Raw genomic sequence first — 10,926 nt, 5'->3', positions numbered from 1 at the left:
TCACATATACTGTAAAGAGCATTTCAAAAATTGAAGGAACAATAAATTAAGTTTCTAAACATGACAGAAAAACATTTAAAAATCAACAAAGTGTACAGTATATTTTCTAAGACTCTGGGAGACAACTCGAAGAAGGTTCCTCTTCCACTCTTTGCTTCTTGCTGAAGAACCTGTCCATGGTCTGCTGCTTCAGCCGCCTTTTAAGCACCTCCCTGAAAGGCGACATGACCCTCATATCAAAAGTGTTCGCAAGGTCATGTGCCACGTGCTTGTCAGGGTGGTGCCGCTGTGCAAAAGCCTGCACATCCTTCCACTTCAGGCAAATGTCCCTCAGTTCTTTGGAGGACAGCCGTTCCTCAGTTGCTTCCTCCTCTTCCAGCGAGGCCTGCTCCTGCGCAGCCTCTGCCTGCAGTTCGACCAGCTCCTGGGTGGTCAGCTCGTGGTCGTGCTCCTCCACCAGCTCGCTGATGTCCTCCTCTGTGACCTCCAGGCTCATGGTCCTCCCCAAGGAAACAATGTCCTGCACCACTGTTGACTCTGGTGCATCAGAGTCACTTGGTGCCACACAGTCCGGCCACAGGCTGCGCCAAGCGCAATTCAAATTTCTCTGGCTGATCCCGTCCCAGGCCGTGGTGATCATCTTCAAGCAGGTGACGATGTCGAAGTGGTCCTTCCAGAATTCCCGCAGGGTGATGGTGCTGCAATCAGTTGCCTCGAAGCATTGGCTGAAAAGCTCCTTGGTGTAGAGTTTTTTGAAATTAGCGATGACCTGCTGATCCATCGGCTGGAGCAGTGGCATGGTGTTAGGCAGCAGGAACATGATGCTGATGAAGCTGAACTCCTCCAACAAGTCCTCCTCAAGGCCTTTAGGATGAGCAGGAGCATTGTCCATCAGAAGCAAAGCCTTCAGTGGCAGGTCGTTGTCCAGCAGGTACTGTTTGACAGCAGGGCCAAAAGCAAGATTGACCCAGTCCACAAACAGCACACGTGTGACCCAAGCCTTACTGTTGGATCGCCACATGACACTCAGCTGCTCCTTGTCGATCTTGTGTTTCTTGAAGGCCCGTGGGTTCTCCGAGTGGTACACCAGCAGGGGCTTGATCTTCAGGTCGCCGCTTGCGTTAGCACAGAAGAGCAGGGTCAGACGGTCCTTCATGGGCTTGTGGCCAGGCAACTTGGCCTCCTCCTGTGTGATGAAAGTCCTTTTGGGCATCCTCTTCCAAAACAGCCCGGTCTCGTCGCAGTTGAAGACCTGCTGTGGAACGTAGCCCTCCGTCGTCACAACCTCCAGGAACTCCGCTGCAAAGTCTTCAGCCGCAGGAACATCAGAACTGGCAGCCTCTCCATGTCTGACCACGCTGTGGATTCCAGATGTTGCCTTGAACCGGTCAAACCAGCCTCTGCTTGCCTTGAAGACTTCTGGCTCGCCTGAGGTTCCTGGCTGTTCCCGGACGAGGTCTGCGTGCAAGGCCTTGGCCTTCTCACAAATGACGGCCTCAGTCACTGTGTCCCCTGCACGCTGCTTCTCTTCTAACCAGATGAGCAGCAACTTCTCCACCTCCTCCAGAACAGCTGGGCGGTTCTTCACGATCCTGGTGACTCCCTTGGCTGCATCAGTCGCAAGGATCTTCTCCCTCATCTTCAGGATGGTCCCGATGGTCGATGGATTCCTCCCGTACTCCCTGGCGAGGTCTGTCACACACATTTCACCGTCGTGCTTCCGGATGATCTCCTTCTTCATTTCCAGTGTAACCTTCTCCTTCTTCCCCTCGCCGGCCTCTGCAGCAGCAGTCTTCTTGGGTCCCATGGCAGCACAGCTCCTACCTGCGCAACCCCCACCCCCCAAAAAAACCAGTGCTTCACATCCAAAAAATTCAAAAGCACCCAGCCACCCACCACACAGAAATTCAAACCCAGAACCAAGTCCTTGAATTCCAAACACCCCAACCCAATATCCAAAAACCCCCAAAAAAGTTTTAAAACTTTAACTTACCAAATGGCTGCAAAAGAAGTTTTGGAAAAGCTTCAAAAATCACCAAAGTCTTCAAAAACCTCAACTATTCCCCCAGCCACCCACCACACAGAAATTGCAAACCCCTCCCCAACTGCTGCAAACCCCTCCCCAACTGTTCCCCCAGTCACCCAGCACACAGAAATTCAAACCCAGATTTTTTTAAAAAAAAACCAGCAGAGTGGCCGAATGGTCACAGAAAATCATAAAAATGCAGAAAAAAACCACACAAGCTTCCAGATTCTTGCAAACCCCTCCCCAACACCAAGTCCTTGAATTCCAAACACCCCAACCCAAAATCCAAAAACCCCAAAAAAAGTTTTAAAAGTTTAACTTACCAAATGGCTGCAAAAGAAGTTTTGGAAAAGCTTAAAAAATCACCAAAGTCTTCAAAAACCTCAAAAAAGGCTACCACACCGCGTGCTATGAGTTGCTCCTCGAAGTCAAGTCGCAACTGCACCTCTTCAAGCAATGCACCCTGGGTATTAACGGTTTTACGAAAAAGGAAACAAACTTGCAAGACGTTTGGTCTTGCGAAGCAAGCCCATAGGGACATTCGTCTTGCGAAGCACCTCAAAAAATGAAAAACCCTTTCGTCTAGCGAGTTTTTTGTCTTGCGAGGCATTCGTCTTGCGGGGCACCACTGTATATAAAAGGATGTCACATGGAGGAGGGAGAAAGGTTGTTTTCTGCTGCCTCAGAGAAGCGGACACGGAGCAATGGATCCAAACTACAAGAAAGAAGATTCCACCTAAACATTAGGAAGAACTTCCTGACAGTAAGAGCTGTTCGACAGTGGAATTTGCTGCCAAGGAGTGTGGTGGAGTCTCCTTCTTTGGAGGTCTTTAAGCAGAGGCTTGACAACCATATGTCAGGAGTGCTCTGATGGTGTTTCCTGCTTGGCAGGGGGTTGGACTCGATGGCCCTTGTGGTCTCTTCCAACTCTAGGATTCTATGATTCTGTTCTATGAAAGCTCTGGGCTTGGAGCGGGCCATTTAGGCTGCAGCATTGCCTGGCTGAGCATGCTGCCAGCTGACCCTCCCATAGGAACAAAAAATGAACCCAGACTACTAGCAGGTGGTGGAGAAATTTGAATAAGTTTGCATCCAAAGACCAACCTACCTAATCCATACGTTCAGAAAAAGACATGCAGACTACAGCACATACATACATCAAACCTCACACTCCTCTGAATTTTGTGTGTACAAATATGCTCAGACTAGGTGTGCATGAAAATGCATATATTTGAGAAGATAACATTTGAGAAGATAAAGATTACAGTTGGGGAAATAGCTTTGCTATTTGGACAAATATAGCTTTGCTATATTAGACAAATCTGCATATAAAAGCATGTAGATTACAGGAAGTTAGCACTAAAATGCTGATGAATTTTCATGAGTGCTTTTAATGAGGATGAGGGTGATAATGATAATAATGAACCCAAACTGATTTGGAAATGTGGGGAAGGAAGGCTTAAGATTAGGAAAATGAGAAATGGTGAGAAACTGGAAGGGGCTGATTCATCCATCCATGCAGACCATCCCTGGACTCTGGACTGTGTGAAAGGAAGCGCGACCTTGCACTCTCTGGAAATATGAATAAGTGCTAACAAAAAACTTAAGTGCCCTGAGAATGAGGTGGAAACATGGAATCCACTTTTCTAGGGGAAGAAAAAATTGCAGACTATGCTAGGACAGGTTTCTTCAAGGAGCTCCAGGTGGTGTACAGGCAAGGCTAAGAAGCAGTAACTGGCCCAAGTTCACCTCAAGTGAGCTTCCTTGCTGAGTAGGGATTCAAATCCTGGTCTCCCAGGTCAAAGCCCAACGCTCTAACCATTATACTGCACTTCTTCCTTCAATATCCCTGAAGACATTTAGTTAAGTAGGTAGGAGCAGCACTGCACGGGTGAGTGGTGTCCCTAGGGGGCTGCTAAGAGGCAAAGGGGTAGCAGGAGGGCTGGAGGTATAAATGACTACCAGGCTTTGAAAAGCTGGTGTCACTGGGGCAAGTTCATCAGGTTTTTTGAATTAATTCAACTGAATAGATTTATTTGGATTTTGAATCAATATGCAATTGTTAGTGTTTGGAATTTCATGATGTTATTATGTTCCTTAGTGGGTCATGCAACATGCTATTCTGGTTCATGTTTTTTATAGGATAGGGGAGTGGGCACAGGGATTGAGTTTATGGAACCAAAGGAGGAGTGGCCCCAAAATATTTGAGAACAACTGAAGGTCAAACAACGAAAACCACCTTTATACCATAGTATTATTTACTGAATTTATATACCACCCTATACGCATAGGTCTCAGGGTGGTTCACAACGTAAAGTACAATGTAAAAAGGACAAGGTACATAATAAAAATAATTAAAACAGTTAACAATACTAATATATACAAAAAACCCCAAAACCATTCCCCAGCAAAGCCCCTAAATAACAATACCCCAGCCCACAAATACCAGGCTCTCCAAGTCTCCCTGTTTTTCAGGGACGGCCCTGATTTAGAGAAGCAGTCCCGGTTTCTGATTTGATCCTGGAATCTCCCACTTTTCCTTAGGATGTCATAGAATCATAGAATCATAGAGTTGGAAGAGACCACAAGGGCCATCGAGTCCAACCCCCTGCCAAGCAGGAAACACCATCAGAGCACTCCTGACATATGGTTGTCAAGCCTCTGCTTAAAGACCTCCAAAGAAGGAGACTCCACCACACTCCTTGGCAGCAAATTCCACTGTTGAACAGCTCTTACTGTCAGGAAGTTCTTCCTAATGTCCTTATTTTTTGGGAAGAAATGTTGGAGGGTATGGAGTTATCTGACCTCCAAGCTGTCTGAAGGCAATCCTGTATAGGGAAGTTTTTTTAAAATGTTTAATGTGAAATCCAGATACAAAATCCAAATTAACATATAACATTTAACAACAGTTTAAAACAACCCCATCCCCAATAAAACAACACCCCCCCCATCCCACCCCCAAAGGGCAGCCCCCAAAGGGACAACTCCTTCGGGGCAGCCCCAACCTTGGGCAGGCAGGCAGGTGTTTCCAATGCTGGCTACCTGCCCAGGGTGTTGGTTCCTGCCCTACTTGCACAGCTGCAGGCAGGTCCTGGTCTGGAAGTCCACTTGAGGCCACAGGTCCAGCGGGGGGGCGGGGGGGGCGGAGATGGAGATCAGATCAAGTGCTGGAAATCTTTGCAGGCCCTCTTGGAGGAAACTGATTTTCTAGATGCATTTCAGTCAGGATTTAGGTCCAGTTTTAGTGCAGAAACTGCTTTGGTCATCCTATTTGGTGACCTTTGTCAGGAGAGAAAGAGGGGGAATGTGCCCTTGTTAATTCTCCTTGAGCTCTCAGTGGCTTTCAATACCATCGACCATGGTATCCTTCTGGAGTGACACTCCAAACTAGGGGTGGGTGCCTTTAGGTGCCAGGCAAAAACATTCCTCTTCTCCCAGACTTTTGGCTAATTAAGCAATGTATGGCATTTTAAACTGGGGAGGGGGCATTGTTTTTGTTTGTTACTATGTTGTGCATTTTTCTGTTATTATATTGTAAACTGTGCTGTGATCCTCGGATGAAGGGTGGTATGGAAATTTAATAAATATTAATAAATAATAATTTTGTCTTCTGGAGCCCAGGCACAAACAGAATGCAGATGTGAAACAGGATAATCTACTATAAAAAGCAGATCTAATGCCAAGCGCCCCTTCATGTTTGAGCTCCATAAATGAGGTTTGTCAGTGAAAGGTTAGCTGATTGTCCCATCCTAATTAGAAACCACATCAGCCAATTATCTCAATTATCGTGCATTTGGAAAGATCTGCTGCATCCCCACAGGGAGGGAGGAATGTCTTAAAAATTAATAATAATAACCCAACCAACTCAGTTGTTAGAAGCAATTTGAATTACACAGATTTAAGCATCCATGTTCAGTGCATAATAAGACAAGCGCAATGGGGCATTCCTCTGTAAACTCAGCATGATTTGCAATTTTAAAAAATTCTATTGATCATGACAATCAGGAAATGGGTAGAACTATGTGGGGGGAAAAGATGACATTTGGATTTGAGAATTGAAGGTAATGGTTTCTAGAAAGTAGCTTTATTAGGTGTTATACTGGAGAGGGTGAAGTGAATAATGTTTATATATAGCAGACAGATGAAGAATTGGAAGTTCTTTAGCTTCTTAACTTTTTTCTCTACCCCCCCTTTTCTCTTCTCTCTCTCTCCCTCCTTCCACTTTTTCTTTCTATTCCCTTTCCTTTATCTCTTCCTCTTTCCTTCTTTCTTTGCCCCCCGACTTTCTCTATCTTTTTTGCTTCTTGATTTTACTTTATACATTCTAATAAAATTCATTTTTTTAAAAAGAAATGGGTAGAACTGAATTTCAGATTGGAAGAATGAAAACCTGAAAGAAACCAAAATTGACACATTTGTCCATCTCTAATCCCCGTTTTATATTTTTTACTGTAATTATTGGTATGTTTTAAACACATTTTATATAGGGACGCGGGTGGTGCTGTGGGTTAAACCACAGAGCCTAGGGCTTGCCTATCAGAAGGTCGGCGGTTAGAATCCCTGCGACGGGGTGAGCTCCCATTGCTCGGTCCCTGCTCCTGCCCACCTAGCAGTTTGAAAGCACGTCAAAGTGCAAGTAGATGAATGGGTACCACTCCGGCAGGAAGGTAAACGGCGTTTCCGTGTGCTGCTCTGGTTTGCCAGAAGCGGCTTAGTCATGCTGGCCACATGACCTGGAAGCTGTCTGAGGACAAATGGCAGCTCCCTCGGCCTATAGAGTGAGATGAGCGCTGCAACCCCAGAGTTGTCCACAACTGGACTTAATGATCAGGGGTACCTTTACCTTTATAGATGTATATAGTTTTCATTCTATCAATGTTTAATTGTATTTTAATGATTGATTTTTTCTATGCTTTTCTAACAGGTCTTGTTCTTATCTATAAGCTACCTTGTGTCCCATCAGGAAAAATGCAGAGTATAAACCAACCAACCAACCAACCAACCAACCAACCAACCAATGAGTGGTTTCCAATATCAAAGAGGCTGTGATATTCTGAAAAGAGCAATTTTGACAGGGTTCCTCCTACATTCTGATGTCTAATGCCCTTTGGAGTGGGACACAGGAAATCAAGAGTCGCCTGTTTGTACTTGCAGGACTTTTTATTATTGTTATTTTAAAGTTTTTAAAAGTTTGTGCAAAATATAATGAAAGAAGAGAGAAGAAGGTACAATATATGCTAATATATATATGATTCTTATATATGCTAATGCCTATATAATAACCAACTGTATTCTGTAAAAGAGCTGTGGGTAGAGCTGTGGTCTAAACCACTGGTTAAAGGGAATCATAGTTTTGTACTTCCAGTTCATCAGTACCAGGCTTTCGGCTACAGTTAGGGTGCATAGAATCCATTTTTGTTCTTCTGTTTCCAATTTCCATATAATAGGTATATAATTCAAAATAATATTTTCCTCTGAAACATTTAAGTTTTCCCATACACTCAAATTTATACAGTCCAACACTTTCTCCCAAAACCTGGTGAGAACAGGACACTGTAAGAACATATGTTTCAAAGAGACATTATCCTTAGTCCATCTCCAACAAAGAGCTACATACACCAGACACTCCTTTTTTATACAAACATAATGGAATCCAATAGATTCTAAATATTATTTTCTGTTGCATAAGTCTTAGTTTTAGATCCATTAATATTTCTGCTATTGCAGCTGAGACAGTGTCCCACTGCCAAGGTAGTATTGTTGTTGTTTAGTCGTTTAGTCGTTTCCTACTCTTTGTGACCCCATGGACCAGAGGTCACAAAGAGGCGGACACGAATAATGACTAAACAACAACAAACAACAACAATACTACCTTGGCAGTGGGACACTGTCTCAGGTACTCTAGGAACAACCAATTCTTCATTCCAATCATTTTGCAAAGTCTGCATATCGAACTAATTTATTAATAACAAATATCTATAAAAACGATAGTTGGTTTTTTGGTTCAAAATGATTTTATCAATTGTTCTAATATCTCTGGTGTCTCAGAGGCTGAAAAAGCTGCCAGTCCAAACATTGTTGTTACAACATGTTGTAACTGCAGATATTGCCATTGGGATGCATCTGATAGATAGTTGTCTCTTAAACCACTCTGCGTATAAAATTCATCTTCCTCATTTTGCCCGCTTGCATCCAATTTTTAAATATTCCCATCTTTTCCTAATTTTTAAAGTTGAGTTTCCCCAGAAAGCCAATTTAGCATGTGAAAATGGATCACATTTTTTTCTTAGACATTATATTCCATAAAAGACCCAGGGCTTGGCTATGCCTGTTTATTTTTATTTTATTTATTTCATAAAATTTATATACCGCTTGAGTATTTTTTTTTATTTAACCCCCCCCCCCAAAGCAGTTTGCAAAATGAAGAAAACAATAAAACTATTAGTGAAAACAATTAAAACATTCAGAATAGTAAAACCAGCAATAAACTGTTCTGGGTCAGCTCATCTAAACAGGCATTGAGAACACAGCAATGTCATTAGGCAGGGAGTTCCAAAGCACAGGTATCACCATACTAAAATACTGATTTCTTACAAATGCACCTGTGTCACTTCAGCTGAGAGGGCCTGTATGGGACAAGGGGGTCTCACAGGTAAACTGGTCCCCAGTTGTTAAGGGCTTGGTATGCAAGTAGCAACACTTTGAACTTGGCATTGCAGGGAAGACCCTTTAGTCACCTTCCAACTGTACAATTCTCTTATTCTCTGATTCATGGCCCTTCCTTTTGGCCCAGGGAGCAGAACATGGGGCAGTCTGTGGTCCACAGGACCGTTGAGGTGCATGAAATTGCAGGAGAGCAAAGAACAATGAAATGGTCACATATGTCTCTCCCCCCCCCCCATCCCCAGCCAGAGGACTTCAGCTGCAACTTCATTGAAGCCAAGACCGACCACGGTCGCCATGGGACCGTCTTCATCCAGCAAGAATGGCTTCTTGTAATAACCTCTTATGTTCAGCTGCTTCATGAGGGCTGCAGCGGCTGCTGTGACTCTTGTCAATGACAATTAATGAACAGCTCGTTAATGCTCGTTTTTGGAGACGGCCCTGCTATTATCATGAATGACTACAATTAGCCACTGGAAATGGAGCAGCTGTGCTGGGTGGGTGGGAGAAAGGGAGAGGAGCAACAAAGAGATGCAAAGTAGCTTATCTGGTTAGCAGGCCTCCTACAGAGCTTTTGCCCCTGGCTATACAAAAACAGGATCCGGATGCATCCTCCAGCCTGGAAGTGGAGGAAAAGAGGCACCATTATCCTGGATGACTTGATTAAGGCGCTCAGAATGTAGAATTTAGTCTGAAGCTGGTCCTTGTCTCTTTCCCTGCAATCTGGGGGGGGGGGGCATGCTTGACATTTAGATGCACAAACTCTACACTTCTGAGTTATTTTGCATAGCTTTATTTTGACCTCAGAAATGGTAAGATGCCTCCCATAGGTGTGTGGACAGAGTCCTTATATGGCTTAGTCACTAATGGGAACACGGGAAGCTGTCTAAGACTATTAATCAGCCTATCTAGTCCAGCATTGTCTACACTGACTGGCAGTGGCACTCCAGGGTTCAGGCAGAAGCCTTTTGCAGTCCTACCTGGAGATGCTGGAACTTGAACCTGGGACCTTCTTTGTGGACAGCAAGCCCTCAACCATTGAGCTTCAGTCCTTCCTGAAGGCACAGAGCTTGGATGAAGCCAGGAGTTTTCTGTGGCTGTTCTGTCCTTGCTTAAGAGAGAAAAGTTCTTGTCTCTACTTACTGGTGTGTCCTATAAGCCTTTCCTTCGTTCAAAAGCCAAACCATTTAAAGTAGAACTCTGTGAGTGTTCTGTGAGCTCTCAAGGAAGTCAAAGTCAAGAGGAGAGCATGGAGGTGCAGGACCTTGGACAGCTCAAAGGGACCCTGCCAGAGGCATCTGCCAGAGCTGTTTCTTCTGCAGTGATCTAGAGGCAACAAAAGCCTTGAGCGCACTGTCCAGACCTAGAGGGGCTGGACTCCACTGTCCCGGAAGAGCTGCCTAGGTGGCAATGTTGGAGAGAGAGGCTTGGAAGACAGATCCCTACTCTCCATTTGCAGAGTTAAGCACAATGGTGATTGCTCCAAGCATATGAAAACTTAGATTTATATCTGCCCTCACCCACCTTGAAAGTAATGTTCCCCATGAAAATACTTGGGCTAGAATACACATCACAGACACTTAGTTTTGCAAATAAGTGAATGCTTTAATCAGATAGTTTCCAGAAGTTACAGCAAACAAGTCTCCATCTGCTGGCAGTATAACAAGGATGGAAACAGGTTCTAAATGAGTTAAAAAGAAAAGTTTGGTTTCCTTACAAAAAGGATCGTGCCATCTTCGGGTTGGCAAAGATACAGGCTTTAAAATCTCCATTTGGGGAGTTCTGTTCACTTGGTTTTTCTTGCAGCTGGGAGTCATTGGCCGCCTGACTCCTTGCTTGTTCTAGGAAGCACAAACAGGGGAAAAGGGCAAAGAGGTAAAAGCTACTGGAAACCAGTTAGGCCACCCTCACTAGCAGCATGAACTCAGGGTTCAGGTTAAGTCTGTTTATGCAGGCAAGTAGGAGTCAGTAACCGCATATTACACCAGGCTAAAGGGTCTTCACATCATTTTGCAGTCTTTGGCTTTGCAAGGCTGGAGAGACTGAGGTACTCCAGGGGACTCATCCTCTAATTCACCCACCAACCTAACCATTTTATTTGTATGCCACTTTCCCACAAAACAAACATGCTCAAAGCTGCTTACAACAAAGAAAAGGGGGGCATTTCAAAACCATTCAATGGCAGAATGATAGAAATGCAGATACTGGCTACCACAGCAGCTCAACACATCTGGCCA

General features: G+C 44.4%; 1 pseudogene across 1 annotated transcript; it reads right to left on the bottom strand.

Annotated features, from left to right (window-relative positions):
* Nucleotides 1-200: 200 nt before the first annotated feature.
* On the bottom strand, nt 201-2,509 carry LOC308462460 (tigger transposable element-derived protein 1 pseudogene; annotated as a pseudogene). Its single transcript, XR_013991539.1, has 4 exons — nt 2,409-2,509; nt 1,994-2,052; nt 713-1,824; nt 201-212 (listed from the first exon to the last, which is right to left on the bottom strand). The product of XR_013991539.1 is annotated as a tigger transposable element-derived protein 1 pseudogene (transcript).
* Nucleotides 2,510-10,926: the final 8,417 nt, after the last annotated feature.

The sequence above is a fragment of the Podarcis pityusensis genome (genome assembly GCF_964106645.2).
Source record: "Podarcis pityusensis genome assembly, chromosome: 14".
NCBI classification, from domain to species: Eukaryota; Metazoa; Chordata; class Lepidosauria; order Squamata; family Lacertidae; genus Podarcis; species Podarcis pityusensis.
The sequence above is the reverse complement of the archived record's forward strand: the minus strand, read 5'-3'. Positions and strand labels throughout refer to the sequence as shown.